The sequence below is a fragment of the Lissotriton vulgaris genome, chromosome 1_1, assembly GCF_964263255.1.
Source record: "Lissotriton vulgaris chromosome 1_1, aLisVul1.2, whole genome shotgun sequence".
NCBI classification, from domain to species: domain Eukaryota; kingdom Metazoa; phylum Chordata; class Amphibia; order Caudata; family Salamandridae; genus Lissotriton; species Lissotriton vulgaris.
The window spans coordinates 500,784,333-500,803,405 of NC_141685.1; the positions used below are offsets into that span (position 1 = coordinate 500,784,333).

General features: G+C 49.6%; 1 protein-coding gene across 1 annotated transcript in view; it reads right to left on the reverse strand.

Annotated features, from left to right (window-relative positions):
* Positions 1-19,073, reverse strand: part of LRRIQ3 (leucine rich repeats and IQ motif containing 3) — a 544,377-nt gene that overhangs the window by 399,149 nt on the left and 126,155 nt on the right. The gene's annotated exons all lie outside the window — the stretch shown is intronic.

Consider the following 19,073-nt stretch of genomic DNA (forward strand, 5'->3'; position numbering starts at 1 on the left):
TAGGTAAACGCGATTTTCCGATTTCAAAATACCGAGGCGGGCCGAATCGGTATTGTGAAATCGGAAAACGAGATGTAGGGAAAAAAAACCGAATGAATACCGATTCGGTCGGCATCGGTAATGAGATTCGGTACGTTCCGATTCTGCTCGGTCCGAATCGGAAAGTACCGAATCGGCCAACAACGATTCGGAAATCACCGAATCGGCTACCACCGAATCGGATATTCCCGATTCGGCGAATACCGATTCGGTAAAAGCCGATTCGGTAAAATCCGATTCGGCAATCATAGACCCATGGCGAAAAAGCCCATAGGAATGCATTGAATGAACCGATTCGGCTTTTACCGAATCGGATAATACCGAATCGGATTTTACCGATTCGGATATTACCGAATCGGTAAAAGCCGATTCGGCAATAGGCGATTCAGCCAATGAGGTGGCTCCCACTCCCCCACCCAAACAGGGAGTGGCAACCCTGGCAGGTGCAGCTAATTAAGAAGTTTCTGGAAGTTTCTGGAAAGCCTGCCTGAGCCCAACACACACAGTTAGCAGCAGTGGGAGAAGGAGGTTGCAAACTGAACAGGAGAAAATGGCAGATCAGTCAGGAAGCCAGAAGTCCTCCCAGAAGAGGAAGCCCAAGTTCACCACCACCGAACTTCAGGTGCTGGTTGAGGAGGTGGTGAGGGTGCACCGCCAGCTGTTTGGCAAGCTGTCCCTCAACGTGCCAGACAGCACCAAGAGGAGAATCTGGGCCGACATCGCCCAGAAGGTGAATGCTGCGGGTGTCACCCCCAGGTCCATAGAGGAACTGAAAAAAAGGTTTTACGACATCCGCAGCCTCACGAAGAGGAAGCTGGCTGACATTCAAAGGCAGGCTGGACTCACTGGAGGAGGCAACAACCCGGCGCCACCCCTCACCGAGCTGGAGGAAATTGTCTCCAGCACCATCGAGAGGGAGAGTATCGTAGGAATCGGGACCCTGGACAGCTCTGCGAGAGCCACAGCTACAGGTAAGAAGCATGCGCATCATGACACACCCTACCAGACACCTCCCCATTAGACACAATGCATAGGCAAACACCAGCACTGTACTGTCACCAACATACAAGAGACAAGCATCATGGTACATGTAGTCAGCAGAAGTTAGCCAAATATGTCAGTGCAGAATGACAAGACAGGAAACAGTGTGACACGGTGTAAGGAGATGCAAGGACATGTGGAATGCCATAATTGTACTGACTGTAATACATCGGCACTCAGTTTACAAATGCTTCTTTGTACCTAGGGGCCCCATCAGGCGGAACAACTGCGACAGCAGAGGGAGCAGCAACGTCCAACACTGCAGTCGCAGGGCCGAGCACCAGCCAGGCTGGCCAGGAGGAGGAGGAGGAGGATGAGGAAGGAGACACCCCAGGGCTAGGAATGGAGGGAGTCCTGGTCATTGACTTCCAAGCAGTGCACTCCCCAGTACTGCCCAGCACACCCCCCTTGCAATTCTCACCAGAAAACTCCCCTACAAGGCAGACCATTCCGCCTACACCAGCTCCTGCCACAACCGTGGCCTTGCCACCTGTCCAACCTGTCCTGGGAGCAGGGGCTCCGGGACCGGCCAGCACCACACCCCCACCAGTGGCACCCCAGCCCACTCAGCAGGCCGGAAGCAGCAGTACCCGACGCCGTGCCACCACCACCACTGCTGCACCAGCACGGGAGGGCAGTGTGTTCCTGGGCCTGGAGGGACAGATGGTTAAAATCCAGCGCCAACAGGCCAGATCCACCATGGCCTGCCAACGCCAGCTCCTGCAGCACAACATGCAGATGGGGGAGTTGGTGAAGGGTTTCCAGGCTGTTGTGGACAGCAACAAGGAGGTGGCAGCAGGGTTAGGCAGGCTGACCACTGCCATCACCCACTCATCTGCCAGACAGGAGGAGCATGAGGTTGCACGCAGGAGGGATGCCCGCGTGCTGAACCGGGCCATGGCCCGCCTTGCAGCGGCGACCGCACAACTGTGCCATCGCAGCTCCAACCAAGAATCTGTGCTCAGTCAGCATACGGCTGAGCTCACTAGGGGGATGGCCAGGATCACCACGGCCATGGAGGCCATGATAATATCAAACACCGCCTCCAATCCTGCCCTGGACCTGGGTGATGCTGGAGACAGCAGCAGCCGCAGCAGCCCGGCCAGCGCTGCATCTGAACCACGGAGGAGCACCAGGCGATCCGCTGATGCTGCTGGGCATTCGGAGGGGGCCGAGGGACACCCCAGTGGGTCTGGCAAGCGGGCAAAAAAATAGCCTGGCAAGGGGGGATGAGCAAACCAGAACCCTGGACTTTATTTGATTTTACATACTCCATTTTTTGATGCACATCAGTGCTGTAACTGTGGTGCATCACTATTAAAATTTGATTTTTTGCAAGCAACATTTAGCTGTCTTTGCATCTGTACTCAGTCAGAAATAGTTCTCAGTGATCTCCTCACGTCTGTATCTGCCATCACTTGGCGTACACACCCCAGCTGGCTGTGTCAGTGGCACAGCTTCGTCGTCGTCATAGTCCTCGTAGTCAGACAACTCCACCTCAGTGCCCTTCTTGACCGCAAGGTTGTGTAACATTGCACATACAGCTATGATCTTGCAGCAGGTGATGGGGGTATACTGCCTTGCACCTCCACTCTTGTGCAGGCATCTGAATCTACTTTTCAAGATGCCAAAGGTCCGTTCGACAACATTCCTTGTGCGTATGTGGGCCCGGTTATACCTCCTTTGGCTGGGTGTGGAGGGGTTGAGGTAGGGGGTGAGTATGAATGAGCGGAGGGCATATGCACTGTCGCCTGGAAGAGAAAGGGGTCACATTAGACACATGCATACATGTATTCCACCTACCTACTATGTGTTATGGGGGTCTGATGATGTGTCTCACCTAGGAGGTATCCTTCTCCAAATTCGCCAGCCATCAGCCGTGCATATATGCCGCTCTGTTGGAATATATAGGAGTCATGGGTACTCCCTGGAAATTTTGCTACCAGGTCTGTGATGGTGCACTTGGCATTGCAGATCACCTGCACGTTGATGGTGTGTGTAGATTTCCGATTGCGGTATATGTATTCGGTGTCCGCTGGTGGGCAAATCGGAATGTGTGTGCCATCTATGCAACCGATGATTTGGGGAAATTGTGCCATCTGGTAGAAGTCAGCTTTAGTTTGTAGCAGTTCTGCGTGGGTTGCAGGGAAAGAGATGTATTGGTCCATCCTGTCTATCATGGCGTCAAGGAATATGTGGAAGAACCTTGACAGGCTGCTCTGGCTCACCCCTCCTGCTGCTGCTACTCCACTTTGATAGCTGCCAGACGCAAGCAGGTGTAGGCTGCATAGCACCTGGACGTGCGCTGGGATGGCGTGTGCCCTTGGGGTGTGGTGGTCCAAGAATGGCTTAAGGTCCCTGATGAGCTCGAGTATGGTGTCAGAGTCCAGCCTGTATCTCTGTAGGATCTCAGCCTCAGTGAGCATGAACAGGGTTACCCTCTGTCTGTAGACCTGTTCATTTCTTAGCCATTCCCTCTGTCCTTCCTGCTGTAGCCGTAGCCGCCTCGCAATGACATAGAAAGCTGCCATCCTGCAAGTTGCAATGCATTTTGGGACTGTTTATATGGGTTGGAGTTGGTTACCACCTGATTGCAATCCATGGTAAATACCGAGTGAATTCTACCGATTTTGAGCCGATTTCGGTGTTTCTGTGCCTCCCTACATCTCCCCAACTGTCGGAATCGGGGAATTTCCCGATCGGAGAATCATACGAATCGGCATGTTTTCCGATTCGGATCATGTCCGATTCGGTATTTGTACCGAATCGGTAATTGGACCGAATCGGTGAATTTCCGAATCGGTGTCACGAACGATTCGGTAATTGGACCGAATCGGTGATTTTCCGATTCGGTGTCACTTACGAATCGGTAATTGGACCGAATCGGTGATTTTCCGATTCGGTGTCACTAACGAATCGGTAATTGGACCGAATCGGTGATTTCCCGATTCGGTGTCACTAACGAATCGGTAATTGGACCGAATCGGTGATTTCCCGATTCGGTGTCACTAACGAATCGGTAATTGGACCGATTCGGTCTTTGCATCCGATTCGGTGTTTTTCCGATTCGTTACATATCCGATTTTCGGTATGTACGTATCGGATTCTTTCCCATTCGGTACTCATTCCGATTCGGTTTTCTATCCGATTCTTTCTGTTTTTGGTTCCCTACATCTCGATGGCTGTTTACCGATCGGTAAGGGCCAAAAATCGGTATTTTCGGCCGTTACCGATCGGTAACGCCCTACCTACATCGGGCCCTTAGCCCTTTGGGATGTCGCAAAGGTTCTTCAGTGTCTAGAATCATGGAATGATAATGGTGATTTGAATCTGAAAGATTTGTCTCTGAAATTGGTGATGTTGTTGTGCTTGGTATCTTTCCGTAGGGTTTCTGCTGTGCCTTGGAGGTGTCTTTTAGATCTTTTATAACAGAAGGTATATGTTTCCATTTGAGAAAGAGAACTAAAACAAATTCTTAAACAATTTATTATGCATACTTTTATGAGAGACAGAAGTTGTGTATGGAATGATGTGTAAAGGAATATGAATGCAGGGCGATATTGTTAAGACCTTCTGGGGTGGAACAGTTACTTATTTCTTTCAGCCATCCACATAAGGCTGTTGCATCACCAACTCTCACAAGATGGGTGAGATAAATTATGCAGAAATGAGAGGGGATGTGATTATTTTTTACACGCATTTGGTAAGAGGTGTAGCTGCTTCTAAAGCTTGTATGGTAGGTGGAAATTTGCAAGACATTTCGTATTGTGCTGATTAGTCTTCCTTATTCAGACATTTTTACTTTAAACTGATTGAAGGTGCAGCTAGATGTTTGGTAGATAAGCTTAAAACTTGCATTATATTGTCTCCGGGTCCGGACATGAAATGTAGATATTCCAAAGCGTTGGTTGGCTGAAAAACTGGATTGTATTAAAGACATAGAGGCTAATAGCGCCTCTAGGGGCTGTCAGCGTGGGGACGCACTGTTCTCTGTGCAACCAAGCGCTTAATAAATGCCATTAACCTAACCTAACCTAACCTAATATTATCCCTCCCAGTTTTTTACCTGTTCCTGATGTTATTTATTCATTTCAGTACAGGACAAGTTAAAAAAAAGTGGCTGGAATATCTATGGTGTATTTCGTATCAATGGAGCTTGTCGGAAGAAGGAAATGTTTTCCTAAAGAAGGAGTTATAAAACTTGTGGAACAATTTTGGGAGCATATTTACAGTCCAAGTTAGCAGTTCATAAAAGAAGGATTAGGGCTGGTTGCTTGGAGGCCTTATTATGTTTGGAACATTTTAAGATTCTAAATTCTAGAAGCTTTAAAGATGCTGATGAGCAGTGGAATAAAGGATTTACTGCATATTATTACCCTCTGTGTCTATAATACAATCCAGATTTTCAGCCAACGAAGACTGTGGAAAATCTACATTATCTTACACATATAAAAAGTATGCAGTAATAAATCCCCAGGACTCTGTGTTTGTCTCCCAGCAATTTACTTACACAGCACTCATCCCAACCCTGGACTCATCATGTGATGAGTCTCTCACTCCATGTTGGAAGCCAGAGTGAGCCTTATTCTAAAACCCAGGAAAGATGTTGCAGCTCCTACTGTCCCAGGGCTGGCTGCCAAGTTGGCTCACTGCACCTGGAACTAGTGGATCTGGACCAGTTAGGCTTCATCCCTGGAAAGAACTGTGGGGACAACACTAAAAGGATCAGACACATTCTAGACAACAGCCACAGAAATCGAATAACATTCATCCCTCCTCTCGTTAAACGAGGAGAAGGCGTTTGACCGAGTCAAAAAATGGTTCTTGACCACCACTGGATAACCTCAGTTTGGTATGCAGAGTCAACACTTGAATGCTATGTAGATAGAGGAATACCAATGCACAGGTTAGAGTTAATGGTGCCACATTAAGTGCATTTGAGATCAGGCCAGGGACAATGTCTAGCTGTTGCTTCTTCTCTTTGCCCCCAAAATAGAGAGTTACTAGTGGAAAAGGTCTGTGGTATTAGGAAGATTAAGGGCTTGAATACTGGGCTGGACACCTACAAGCTTTACATGTTTGCAGTTGTTATTCTGAGGATGTTCACAGACCCAGTAAGTTCAGCCCCCACCTCGTTGGAGGATGTGAATGACTACAATGAGGTATCTGGATTTAAAGTGAATATAAAAAAAATCCCACATCTCCCAGGAGTAGATACAGGGACTGGAGGCACACTTCCACTTCAGATTGACGAGGCATAATATAGAATATCAGGCAATGAGGGTGACTTGTTTGTTAGACGATCTCATTAAAACTAACACTGGTTTTACAGGGCATTGTAGGGACCAACAATGCTGGTATATGGGAGGCTTTTTGGGGCTAGGCAAACAGTGGATATCAAATGGCAGATCTCCTAAGGACACTATAACTAATGCATACCATACCCATACAGGTGCATTCTAACACAGTTCTTTAAGACACAAATAGTGTTCTGTGAGTACATTTTGGTGGGTAGACACACTAGAATAGCTAGATACACAATGTTCAGGCCAGTGAAGAAGGAGAACAGGGGATCCAAATAAACCAAAATACTATAAGGCATCCAAGCTATAATTCTTGGTGGGCTGGGGGCTTTAAGAATCATAAACACAGTGGTGTGCTTTACTGGTTAAGTGCTCTCTGGCACTCATATATAGAAAGTACCCTGGTTGGTGAGGAGATACAGGACATGGGAATTGTACTCATTACTTGTCAAAAGGGTCATGTTGGCAGTGACGGATAAACTGGTACTGAGGAAAAGCCTAATTACATTCCTATCACCATTCGCCCCAACAGTCATCAACCCAATATGAATAAGATGAGGTACTCCAGGTAAGTCATATGGCAAAAAGAAAAACGTCCGTGAGATCCAAGGATCAAAGATGACGTGGCCCATCAGGGAAGCAGAGATAATGGAGGGCTAATAACGAGGTCCACTGGATGAGCATGATGGACTAGACTGAGGGCCCTTAACTCCTGAATGTGGGAACTGCAGCAACTCTACTGAGGATGAAGGTAAAGAAAAGAACCCAACTTTCCAAATAACACCATTCTGTCGACAGGTGTAGCATGGAACTGAGTTCGATGGTTGGAACCTTTAGAGCTCGCTGTGTCCTGCCCCTGGCAAGTTCTTCAGGGGATTTTTGGCAGTGGGGACCCACTGAAGATATTTGGAAGTGTTACACTTATCTATCCTTTACTTACCTTTCGACCTTCTCTCAATTTTGAATCATATCTGCAATGCTGTGCCTCCTAAGCATCAAAATGAGAGAAAAATGGTTGTGGGTGATGGACAGACCGTAGAAAAGAAGCAAAAAACTACCAGTTGACACACCTCATCATAGTGGAGGCTTTGATCCTCGGGGTACCTCAGAAGCTGCAGCAAACCCCTCAGATAAAGGAAAACGGGATGCATTTAAAACAAAACTGATACGTTTTCGTTTAATTTTTTTAAGGGCAGGCAGTGGTCCCTTAAAAAATATTTTCACCTGCATTTGCAAAGGGAAAGGGGTCCCATGCCCTTTTGCGAGTGCATTGCCACCCTATTTGAAGGGGGTGGTAATTTACGAGTGTTTTACGCCCACAATTGCGGACGCAAAACATTCTTATGTAGGGTTGCGCTCGCTATTAGGATGGGTATACCCATTCTTAATAGTGAGTCACCTTACCCTATTTTGCGCCTAGCAAAATAGTATTTGTACATTCCCCATGCTGTTTTTGTGTGAAAGATGGTCGTACATCCAGCCCAAGAGACTCTTACTGCTGACTTACTTTTTCCTTAGTACCAAGGCCAAGATAACATACAGTCTACCAATCTGGATTACCAGAGCCAAGAAAATGCGCAGAAGAGACATCATCCTGAAAGAAGCCAGCCACCACCACACAGCACAGAAAGATGGTGCACAAATCATGATTTGTCCAGATTACATTAGAAATACTCAAAGGAAGAGATTAAGGATTTTCAGGGTATCTCTAAGAAAGAACTGACATCCTGGGACGTAAACAATTGTCATGGCATCCACTGAACCTAATGTTTTCTCCTGGGACACAACCGGATGCTCCAGAATCTTTTCTGGAAGTAAGACAGATATTTAGGATTTGATGAATCGAGGCTGAGGGTGGTTAAGCCATGTGTTGTGATGCTGGAACCACAATTGAAGCCTTGCATGTTATTGAAGCCCTTTTTTAATCTGGGGCTGGTGTTGAATATTTAAAAATTGTATAGCTGGAATGTGTAACAAATACAGTGCTCAGGGTTCTATCTGTTCCTGCTCCCACCCCTGTTCTGCTTGCAGAAGGAGTGTTATCTGAAAATCAATGGAAACAGACTGAGCTGAACATTATTTTATTAATTAGGCTTGTTTCCCCTTTCTGAGTTTCTTGTAAAACATTTGCTTTCCATACATCTTTGACAATAATAAAATGTTTGAAAAGTAAAAAGTGTGATATGTTAGAGTATAGATATTGTGTGTATTTAGAGCAGATTAATTAGGTCAGGGTAGTTGTTAGCTGGTAGTATTCAGTAGCTTTTGTTAGTAAGATAGTTGTATGAGTTGTTTAAAAAACAATGTGACAATCGTAGAGTAACTCTGACAAACGGCCAGCATTTTGATGCATCCTTAGGAAAGCCTACAAGCATGCACATCTTTACTTTTTGAACAGAAAACCCCCTATAAATCCAATTATATGTGAATATAACACCAAAATAAAACACACAAATGTAAAATGGTGATAAGGGAACATGGCAAAAGCTCTGCTGCTCCGTAGTTTTTCCAATAGGCATTTCATCTGCTGCTAACAGACTATGGGGCCCATTACCCGCCCGCCACCGTAACGGTAAATGGGACCGACCGCCAGAGGTGCTCATTAGGATGTGACCGCAACCCTGGGGGTTGCATCCCGCATATTCAACGTTGTGGTGGGCGGTGCTGTAAGCAGCACCTGCCATAATGTTGAAAATGCATTTGCGCATTGGCATGCACAACGTGACAGGAACCGCTTGGTGCCTGTCACCTTGTAAATACCAATGTAGGGGGGTACCATGGGTACCCCCCAAGTGCAGCCCCCCACCACACCCCTCCGGGGGGCCCAATGGTCCCCCAAAGTAAACACTGCATGCCTTTCCATGGTGGAGTCTCTGCCATGGAAAGGCATTCCACCGCACATATCATAATATAGATGGCGGTGCCTTGCAGGCACCGCCACCATATTAAAGGCCTTTTCCGCTTGGCAGGCTATCGTGACGATTGCCTGCCGGCGGAAAAATGGCGGACAGTCTTTCCGTCCACCGCGGTACCCCCGGCCATGCTGATGTGGCAGGGGTAAATGGCCGTCCGCCATGCTAATAAGCCCCTAAGTATTTGGGAACAATTTGAGGAAAAATATATAATTCAGGATCAAAAGTCCAATTCTTAGGGGTGCTTTGCGAAACCATGTAATCATGATTTCCCCACCTCCAAAAATACCAAAAACCCCTGGTAACGAAATTTCCAGGGGAAAAGTCATAAAAGAAATAAATCCAGGCCACTTTTAACTAGGGTCTCTATATGTATGATTGACCAAAGCATCAAAACAGTACTCAATTCCTCAACAAAATAACCATAAACAAGAAATTTAAATATTGCTTTGCAAGCAAGGAAAATGCATTAAAAACACACAAAAACAACCTACAAATCATGTTGTATCGACAGTCTAACAGATGGACCAATTGCCAAAACCTAACAAGAAAACAAATGGAGTAATGTAACCATGAACAAAATGCCATGGCCTTGATAGACAGCCCTTCCAAACAATGACAAACCAAAAACACCCCAGAAAGACAATGACTGAAAGGGGCGGACAAAAAGACAGTTCTCTTTCTCCAGCTTTTCATTGTACTGTTTTGAGGAATGGAATAAATTAGGTCTTTCAACAGCTAAATCTCTCAGCTGCCAGAGCAAAGAAAAAAAGAGCAAGCCAATAGGTCTGGCTTATGAAGAAAAGCGCCTTCTGTGTCACTGATGCGTGTGGACATTCAATGCATTCAATAAGTCTTTGCACTAATGCATCCATTTAATCCAATGATTTATCCATTCATTCACTCTCTGACGCAACAGCACAAGAATACACACAAACACAACATATACAAGAATACAGGAAGGAAAAAAGCATGCTGCCATCTAAATATAGTGAACAAAACAGGTGATGGACCGAATGTGGATCAATGTCACACATTCACCCCAGTCCAAAGATCTGGGCCCAAATCCATCGTTTTTTTGCACTCCACACCACCCTGGGTTAGACAATGGCGATATGCAAATCAGCTCTGACCCTGTGCCCCATGGGAACAGTCCAGTCCGAACTACAAAAGCCATGTCCTTCCCAGAACGGAATCAAGCATCCGAGGACCGGACCGGTTTCGAGGTAACACCTCTCATCAGCCTGGCTAGCTTGACTCCAGTGGTGTGGAGTGCCTGGGACCCACGTCTGAGCATCCCCAGCGCACTTATGGCGGTATTTGCAAACAAAACAGGTGATGGACCGAATGTGGATCAATGTCACACATTCACCCCAGTCCAAAGATCTGGGCCCAAATCCATCGTTTTTTTGCACTCCACACCACCCTGGGTTAGACAATGGCGATATGCAAATCAGCTCTGACCCTGTGCCCCATGGGAACAGTCCAGTCCGAACTACAAAAGCCATGTCCTTCCTAGAACGGAATCAAGCATCCGAGGACCGGACCGGTTTCGAGGTAACACCTCTCATCAGCCCGGCTAGCTTGACTCCAGTGGTGTGGAGTGCCTGGGACCCACGTCTGAGCATCCCCAGCGCACTTATGGCGGTATTTGCAAACAAAACAGGTGATGGACCGAATGTGGATCAATGTCACACATTCACCCCAGTCCAAAGATCTGGGCCCAAATCCATCGTTTTTTTGCACTCCACACCACCCTGGGTTAGACAATGGCGATATGCAAATCAGCTCTGACCCTGTGCCCCATGGGAACAGTCCAGTCCGAACTACAAAAGCCATGTCCTTCCCAGAACGGAATCAAGCATCCGAGGACCGGACCGGTTTCGAGGTAACACCTCTCATCAGCCCGGCTAGCTTGACTCCAGTGGTGTGGAGTGCCTGGGACCCACGTCTGAGCATCCCCAGCGCACTTATGGCGGTATTTGCAAACAAAACAGGTGATGGACCGAATGTGGATCAATGTCACACATTCACCCCAGTCCAAAGATCTGGTCCCAAATCCATAGTTTTTTTGCACTCCACACCACCCTGGGTTAGACAATGGCGATATGCAAATCAGCTCTAACCCTGTGCCCCATGGGTCCAGTCCGAACTACAAAAGCCATGTCCTTCCCAGAACGGAATCAAGCATCCGAGGACCGGACCGGTTTCGAGGTAACACCTCTCATCAGCCCGGCTAGCTTGACTCCAGTGGTGTGGAGTGCCTCGGACCCACGTCTGAGCATCCCCAGCGCACTTATGGCGGTATTTGCAAACAAAACAGGTGATGGACCGAATGTGGATCAATGTCACACATTCACCCCAGTCCAAAGATCTGGGCCCAAATCCATCGTTTTTTTGCACTCCACACCACCCTGGGTTAGACAATGGCGACATGCAAATCAGCCATGACCCTGTGCCCCAAGGGAACAGTCCAGTCCGAACTACAAAAGCCATGTCCTTCCCAGAACGGAATCAAGCATCCGAGGACCGGACCGGTTTCGAGGTAACACCTCTCATCAGCCCGGCTAGCTTGACTCCAGTGGTGTGGAGTGCCTGGGACCCACGTCTGAGCATCCCCAGCGCACTTTTGGCGGTATTTGCAAACAAAACAGGTGATGGACCGAATGTGGATCAATGTCACACATTCACCCCAGTCCAAAGATCTGGGCCCAAATCCATCGTTTTTTTTGCACTCCACACCACCCTGGGTTAGACAATGGCGATATGCAAATCAGCTCTGACCCTGTGCCCCATGGGAACAGTCCAGTCCGAACTACAAAAGCCATGTCCTTCCCAGAACGGAATCAAGCATCCGAGGACCGGACCGGTTTCGAGGTAACACCTCTCATCAGCCCGGCTAGCTTGACTCCAGTGGTGTGGAGTGCCTGGGGGGGGGGTAGTAAGCATGCTAGGCTCCAGGTTTTTTTTTGTTGTAATATGCAAGGGTGGAGTGAGCCCAAAATGAGTAGGCAAATGTCTCCACACCTCCAAACACTACAGGCCAGTGGAAGAGGCGCAGCGGCCAGGGCGACTGACGCCGGAAGCTGGGGATCACGGTTCGATCCCCGGCACTGGCGGCAGGGGTCTGCCCAGCACCATGTGACTCTGGGCAATAGCTCGCTTAATCTTCCCGACAGCCCCCAACGCCGGGATGCCTACGAGTAACTGTGCGCTTTACAAATACTGGATTTACATTTACATTTAGTTTTTTATTATGCCCAATTTGCCCCCCATTAGGAAGAAAGCCCACTAGACACCTGGGATTTTTTTTTAAATAAAAGAGGAATGGGCTATGGGGGCTGCACTCACCCAAAATAAATAGAAACAAAATAATGTTGCTACCTTTCGGGGGCAGGTGAGGTAATCGCCTGAGCTCTACACCCCCTCCCACCCTCTGCGGGTATAAAAGCCTACTACGCTAGGAATTATTTTTTGTAAGGATGGGGCAGCCTAGAATGGGCATGCCAATGCCCCCACCCCCAAGAAAAAATGGACGCAGTCTTTCTGTATGGAGGACACTAGCCCCTGATCTTCCCCCAGCCTGGGGGGGGGGGGCGGGGGGTCGTCAGGCAGAAAGTCCAATAGGGACCAGATATAATTATTTTTCTTAGTGTCAAATGGGGGCTGCCAAGAATGGGCATGCTAATACCCCCACATACCAAAACAAAAATAAGCACATTCTTCCTGCCTTGCCGGTGGGCATATCAGGGCAATAGCACCTAGTTTGTCCTCCTAGGGACCAGGGACAATTCTTTCATTGTGCGGGGGTGGAGGCCACTCTGAGGGGCATGCTGATGTCCCACCACCCCCCAAAAAACTGGGAACAGACTTTCCGCACCCAGGGAGCAGATATGGGCAACAGCCCCTGCTTTGCCCCCATGGAGGGGGGTTAGAAAGCCCACTAGACACCAGGGACTATTTTTACTTTGTGTATGGGTGGGGACTGCCCTAAATGGGCATACTAATGCCCCCCCCCAAAAAATGGGAACAGTTATTACACCTGATCTGCCCCCACGGGTGGAGGCAGAAAGACCACTAGTCAATAGGCACCAAGGATATGTTTATGGGCATGTCAGGCAGCCCCTTTGTCAAGGGTCTCTCCCGTTTTTTTAAGGCATACATTGCTGCTGTTTTAACCTCTCGTGGGGGCAGATCAGCAATATTTTTAGGCTCATCTGCCCCCAGGGGAGGCAGAAAATCACTAGATAACAGGGAAAGTTTCTGTGTGTGTGTGAACTGGAGTTCGGTCGTATGTATTGGCATTTGGATGTGTGTACTGGCATTTTGCTGGCGGTGTGTGTGGACTTGCCCTTAGCTGGCAGTGTGTGTGAACTAGCAATTGGTGGAGGTGCTTGTGGACTGGCGCTTGGCTAGCAGTGTACGTTGACTGGCACTTGACTGGTGGTGTGCATGGCTAACGCTTTGCTGGTGCTGTGCATTGGATGGTACTTGGCTGGCAGTGTGCGTGGATGGTGCTTAGTTGGCAGTATGTATAGACTGTGGCTTGGTTGGCAGTGTGCTTGGAGTCAAGCTATCCAGGCTGAAGAAGGCTGATAGCCAGAAACCGGTCCTTGGATGCTTGATTCCGGTCTGGGAAAGACATGGCTTGGTAGTTCGGACTGGACTGTTCCCATGAGGCACAGGGTCAGAGCTGATTTGCATATAGCCAGTGTCTAACCCAGGGTGGTGTGGAGTGCAAAAAAACGATGGATATAGGCCCAGATCCTTGTACTGGGTTGAATGTATGACATTGTTCTACATTCTGTCCATCAACTGTGTTTTTTGCGATTTTCACCCCGAGTGTGCTGGGTATACTCAGACGTGAGTCCCAGGCTCTCCACACCACTGGAGTCAAGCTATCCAGGCTGAAGAAGGCTGATAGCCAGAAACCGGTCCTTGGATGCTTGATTCTGGTCTGGGAAAGACATGGCTTGGTAGTTCGGACTGGACTGTTCCCATGAGGCACAGGGTCAGAGCTGATTTGCATATAGCCAGTGTCTAACCCAGGGTGGTGTGGAGTGCAAAAAAACGATGGATATAGGCCCAGATCCTTGTACTGGGTTGAATGTATGACATTGTTCTACATTCTGTCCATCAACTGTGTTTTTTGCGATTTTCACCCCGAGTGTGCTGGGTATACTCAGACGTGAGTCCCAGGCTCTCCACACCACTGGAGTCAAGCTATCCAGGCTGAAGAAGGCTGATAGCCAGAAACCGGTCCTTGGATGCTTGATTCCGGTCTGGGAAAGACATGGCTTTGTAGTTTGGACTGGACTGTTCCCATGAGGCACAGGGTCAGAGCTGATTTGCATATAGCCAGTGTCTAACCCAGGGTGGTTTGGAGTGCAAAAAAAGATGGAAATAGGCCCAGATCCTTGTACTGGGTTGAATGTATGACATTGTTCTACATTCTGTCCATCAACTGTGTTTTATGCGATTTTCACCCCGAGTGTGCTGGGTATACTCAGACATGAGTCCCAGGCTCTCCACACCACTGGAGTCAAGCTATCCAGGCTGAAGATGGCTGATAGCCAGAAACCGGTCCTTGGATGCTTGATTCCGGTCTGGGAAAGACATGGCTTGGTAGTTCGGACTGGACTGTTCCCATGAGGCACAGGGTCAGAGCTGATTTGCATATAGCCAGTGTCTAACCCAGGGTGGTGTGGAGTGCCAAAAAACGATGGATATAGGCCCAGATCCTTGTACTGGGTTGAATGTATGACATTGTTCTACATTCTGTCCATCAACTGTGTTTTTTGCGATTTTCACCCTGAGTGTGCTGGGTATACTCAGACGTGAGTCCCAGGCTCTCCACACCACTGGAGTCAAGCTATCCAGGCTGAAGAAGGCTGATAGCCAGAAACCGGTCCTTGGATGCTTGATTCCGGTCTGGGAAAGACATGGCTTGGTAGTTCGGACTGGACTGTTCCCATGAGGCACAGGGTCAGAGATGATTTGCATATAGCCAGTGTCTAACCCAGGGTGGTGTGGAGTGCAAAAAAACGATGGATATAGGCCCAGATCCTTGTACTGGGTTGAATGTATGACATTGTTCTACATTCTGTCCATCAACTGTGTTTTTTGCGATTTTCACCCCGAGTGTGCTGGGTATACTCAGACGTGAGTCCCAGGCTCTCCACACCACTGGAGTCGAGCTATCCAGGCTGAAGAAGGCTGATAGCCAGAAACCGGTCCTTGGATGCTTGATTCCGGTCTGTGAAAGACATGGCTTGGTAGTTCGGACTGGACTGTTCCCATGAGGCACAGGGTCAGAGCTGATTTGCATATAGCCAGTGTCTAACCCAGGGTGGTGTGGAGTGCAAAAAAACGATGGATATAGGCCCAGATCCTTATACTGGGTTGAATGTATGACATTGTTCTACATTCTGTCCATCAACTGTGTTTTTTGCGATTTTCACCCCGAGTGTGCTGGGTATACTCAGACGTGAGTCCCAGGCTCTCCAAGCCACTGGAGTCGAGCTATCCAGGCTGAAGAAGGCTGATAGCCAGAAACCGGTCCTTTGATGCTTGATTCCGGTCTGGGAAAGACATGGCTTGGTAGTTCGGACTGGACTGTTCCCATGAGGCACAGGGTCAGAGCTGATTTGCATATAGCCAGTGTCTAACCCAGGGTGGTGTGGAGTGCAACAAACGATGGATATAGGCCCAGATCCTTGTACTGGGTTGAATGTATGACATTGTTCTACATTCTGTCCATCAACTGTGTTTTTTGCGATTTTCACCCCGAGTGTGCTGGGTATACTCAGACGTGAGTCCCAGGCTCTCCACACCACTGGAGTCGAGCTGTTCAGGCTGAAGAAGGCTGATAGCCAGAAACCGGTCCTTGGATGCTTGATTCCGGTCTGGGAAAGACATGGCTTGGTAGTTCGGACTGGACTGTTCCCATGAGGCACAGGGTCAGAGCTGATTTGCATATAGCCAGTGTCTAACCCAGGGTGGTGTGGAGTGCAAAAAAACGATGGATATAGGCCCAGATCCATGTACTGGGTTTAATGTATGACATTGTTCTACATTCTGTCCATCAACTGTGTTTTTTGCGATTTTCACCCCGAGTGTGCTGGGTATACTCAGACGTGAGTCCCAGGCTCTCCACACCACTGGAGTCAAGCTATCCAGGCTGAAGAAGGCTGATAGCCAGAAACCGGTCCTTGGATGCTTGATTCCGGTCTGGGAAAGACATGGCTTGGTAGTTCGGACTGGACTGTTCCCATGAGGCACAGGGTCAGAGCTGATTTGCATATAGCCAGTGTCTAACCCAGGGTGGTGTGGAGTGCAAAAAAACGATGGATATAGGCCCAGATCCTTGTACTGGGTTGAATGTATGACATTGTTCTACATTCTGTCCATCAACTGTGTTTTTTGCGATTTTCACCCCGAGTGTGCTGGGTATACTCAGACGTGAGTCCCAGGCTCTCCACACCACTGGAGTCAAGCTATCCAGGCTGAAGAAGGCTGATAGCCAGAAACTGGTCCTTGGATGCTTGATTCCGGTCTGGGAAAGACATGGCTTGGTAGTTCGGACTGGACTGTTCCCATGAGGCACAGGGTCAGAGCTGATTTGCATATAGCCAGTGTCTAACCCAGGGTGGTGTGGAGTGCAAAAAAACGATGGATATAGGCCCAGATCCTTGTACTGGGTTGAATGTATGACATTGTTCTACATTCTGTCCATCAACTGTGTTTTTTGCGATTTTCACCCCAAGTGTGCTGGGTATACTCAGACGTGAGTCCCAGGCTCTCCACACCACTGGAGTCAAGCTATCCAGGCTGAAGAAGGCTGATAGCCAGAAACCGGTCCTTGGATGCTTGATTCCGGTCTGGGAAAGACATGGCTTGGTAGTTCGGACTGGACTGTTCCCATGAGGCACAGGGTCAGAGCTGATTTGCATATAGCCAGTGTCTAACCCAGGGTGGTGTGGAGTGCAAATAAACGATGGATATAGGCCCAGATCCTTGCACTGGGTTGAATGTATGACATTGTTCTACATTCTGTCCATCAACTGTGTTTTTTGCGATTTTCACCCCGAGTGTGCTGGGTATACTCAGACGTGAGTCCCAGGCTCTCCACACCACTGGAGTCAAGCTATCCAGGCTGAAGAAGGCTGATAGCCAGAAACCGGTCCTTGGATGCTTGATTCCGGTCTGGGAAAGACATGGCTTGGTAGTTCGGACTGGACTGTTCCCATGAGGCACAGGGTCAGAGCTGATTTGCATATAGCCAGTGTCTAACCCAGGGTGGCGTGGAGTGCAAAAAAACGATGGAAATAGGCCCAGATCCTTGTACTGGGTTGAATGTATGACATTGTTCTACATTCTGTCCATCAACTGTGTTTTATGCGATTTTCACCCCGAGTGTGCTGGGTATACTCAGACATGAGTCCCAGGCTCTCCACACCACTGGAGTTAAGCTATCCAGGCTGAAGATGGCTGATAGCCAGAAACCGGTCCTTGGATGCTTGATTCCGGTCTGGGAAAGACATGGCTTGGTAGTTCGGACTGGACTGTTCCCATGAGGCACAGGGTCAGAGCTGCTTTGCATATAGCCAGTGTCTAACCCAGGGTGGTGTGGAGTGCCAAAAAACGATGGATATAGGCCCAGATCCTTGTACTGGGTTGAATGTATGACATTGTTCTACATTCTGTCGAGGGGCGTGGCTTGAGCGCCGAGGGAATGGCGGCGTGAGCCCGGAGCTCCGCGCCTCTTCCCCCACAGGAATCCTGATTCAGGGGCCGTAGAGCCCGTGTGTGCCCCGGCGCCGGATGATAGCCCGGCGGTGACCGCCTGGGCGAGATTTGGGCAGCCGGCGACTCCGCGGACCTGAGAACGCCCGCCGATCGCGGCGGCCTCTGGGGCGGCTGAGTGACTGGCGCCGAGCAAGATGGCGGCCGCAGCGAAGCCCTAGGAAGCGGCGGATCGCCAAAGAGACGCACTGCCGGCGTGCAGGGTGAGGGCGCGATCGCCGGCAGTCTCGGACCCCACACGGCGAGGATTGCTCCTCGGCGACCGGCCGCGGTGTGCGGCGCCATCGGTGGAGGACGGAGTGGGCGTGGCCTCCTGGCGACCCAGTACAGCCGTGAACCGGCGGCCCGACCCGGCCCCAGGCATCGGCCGGCCCAGTAAGTGTGCGAGGACCGCCTGGAGAGAGGGGAACAGTGGGAGACGGTGAGTGCGGCAGCGCATCCTGGGCCCCCCTCTCCCCCGCGGCAGCGACACGCACGTCTGGTGGGGACGTAAGGGAGATCCCACGGAGGCAGAAACGGGCAGGAAAAGGGCCTTTGACATCCGGCCCATCACACCGCCTCGGTGAGGAAGCGAACGTTACCCCTCAGCACCCAGGGACCGGACACAGCGACAAACGCTCACACTGGGACGCCCATAACGGGGCGCAGTAGCCGACCAGCGAGGCCCCGAAGTGCACAGGGGTGGTCCACGAGGCCGGGGCCAGCAGGCAGTCGGGGTGAACGAGAGCGGCGGGCCGGCCACGATGGGAAAGCCGAAGACCAAGGCGGAGGAGGCGGCAGCATCAAACGCAGGGGAAGGGGGCCCTGCGGAACAGACGGTGGCGTCGGGGCTGGGCCTACTCCGGGCGGACCACGATAAACTGAAATACAGGGTTAAGGAGGCTGAGGTGGTGATCGGGGACATGGCGCCGGCTCACAAGGCGATGGAGAGTAAGCTGACGGAGGCCTTGGACCGCATAAGCACCCTAGAGAG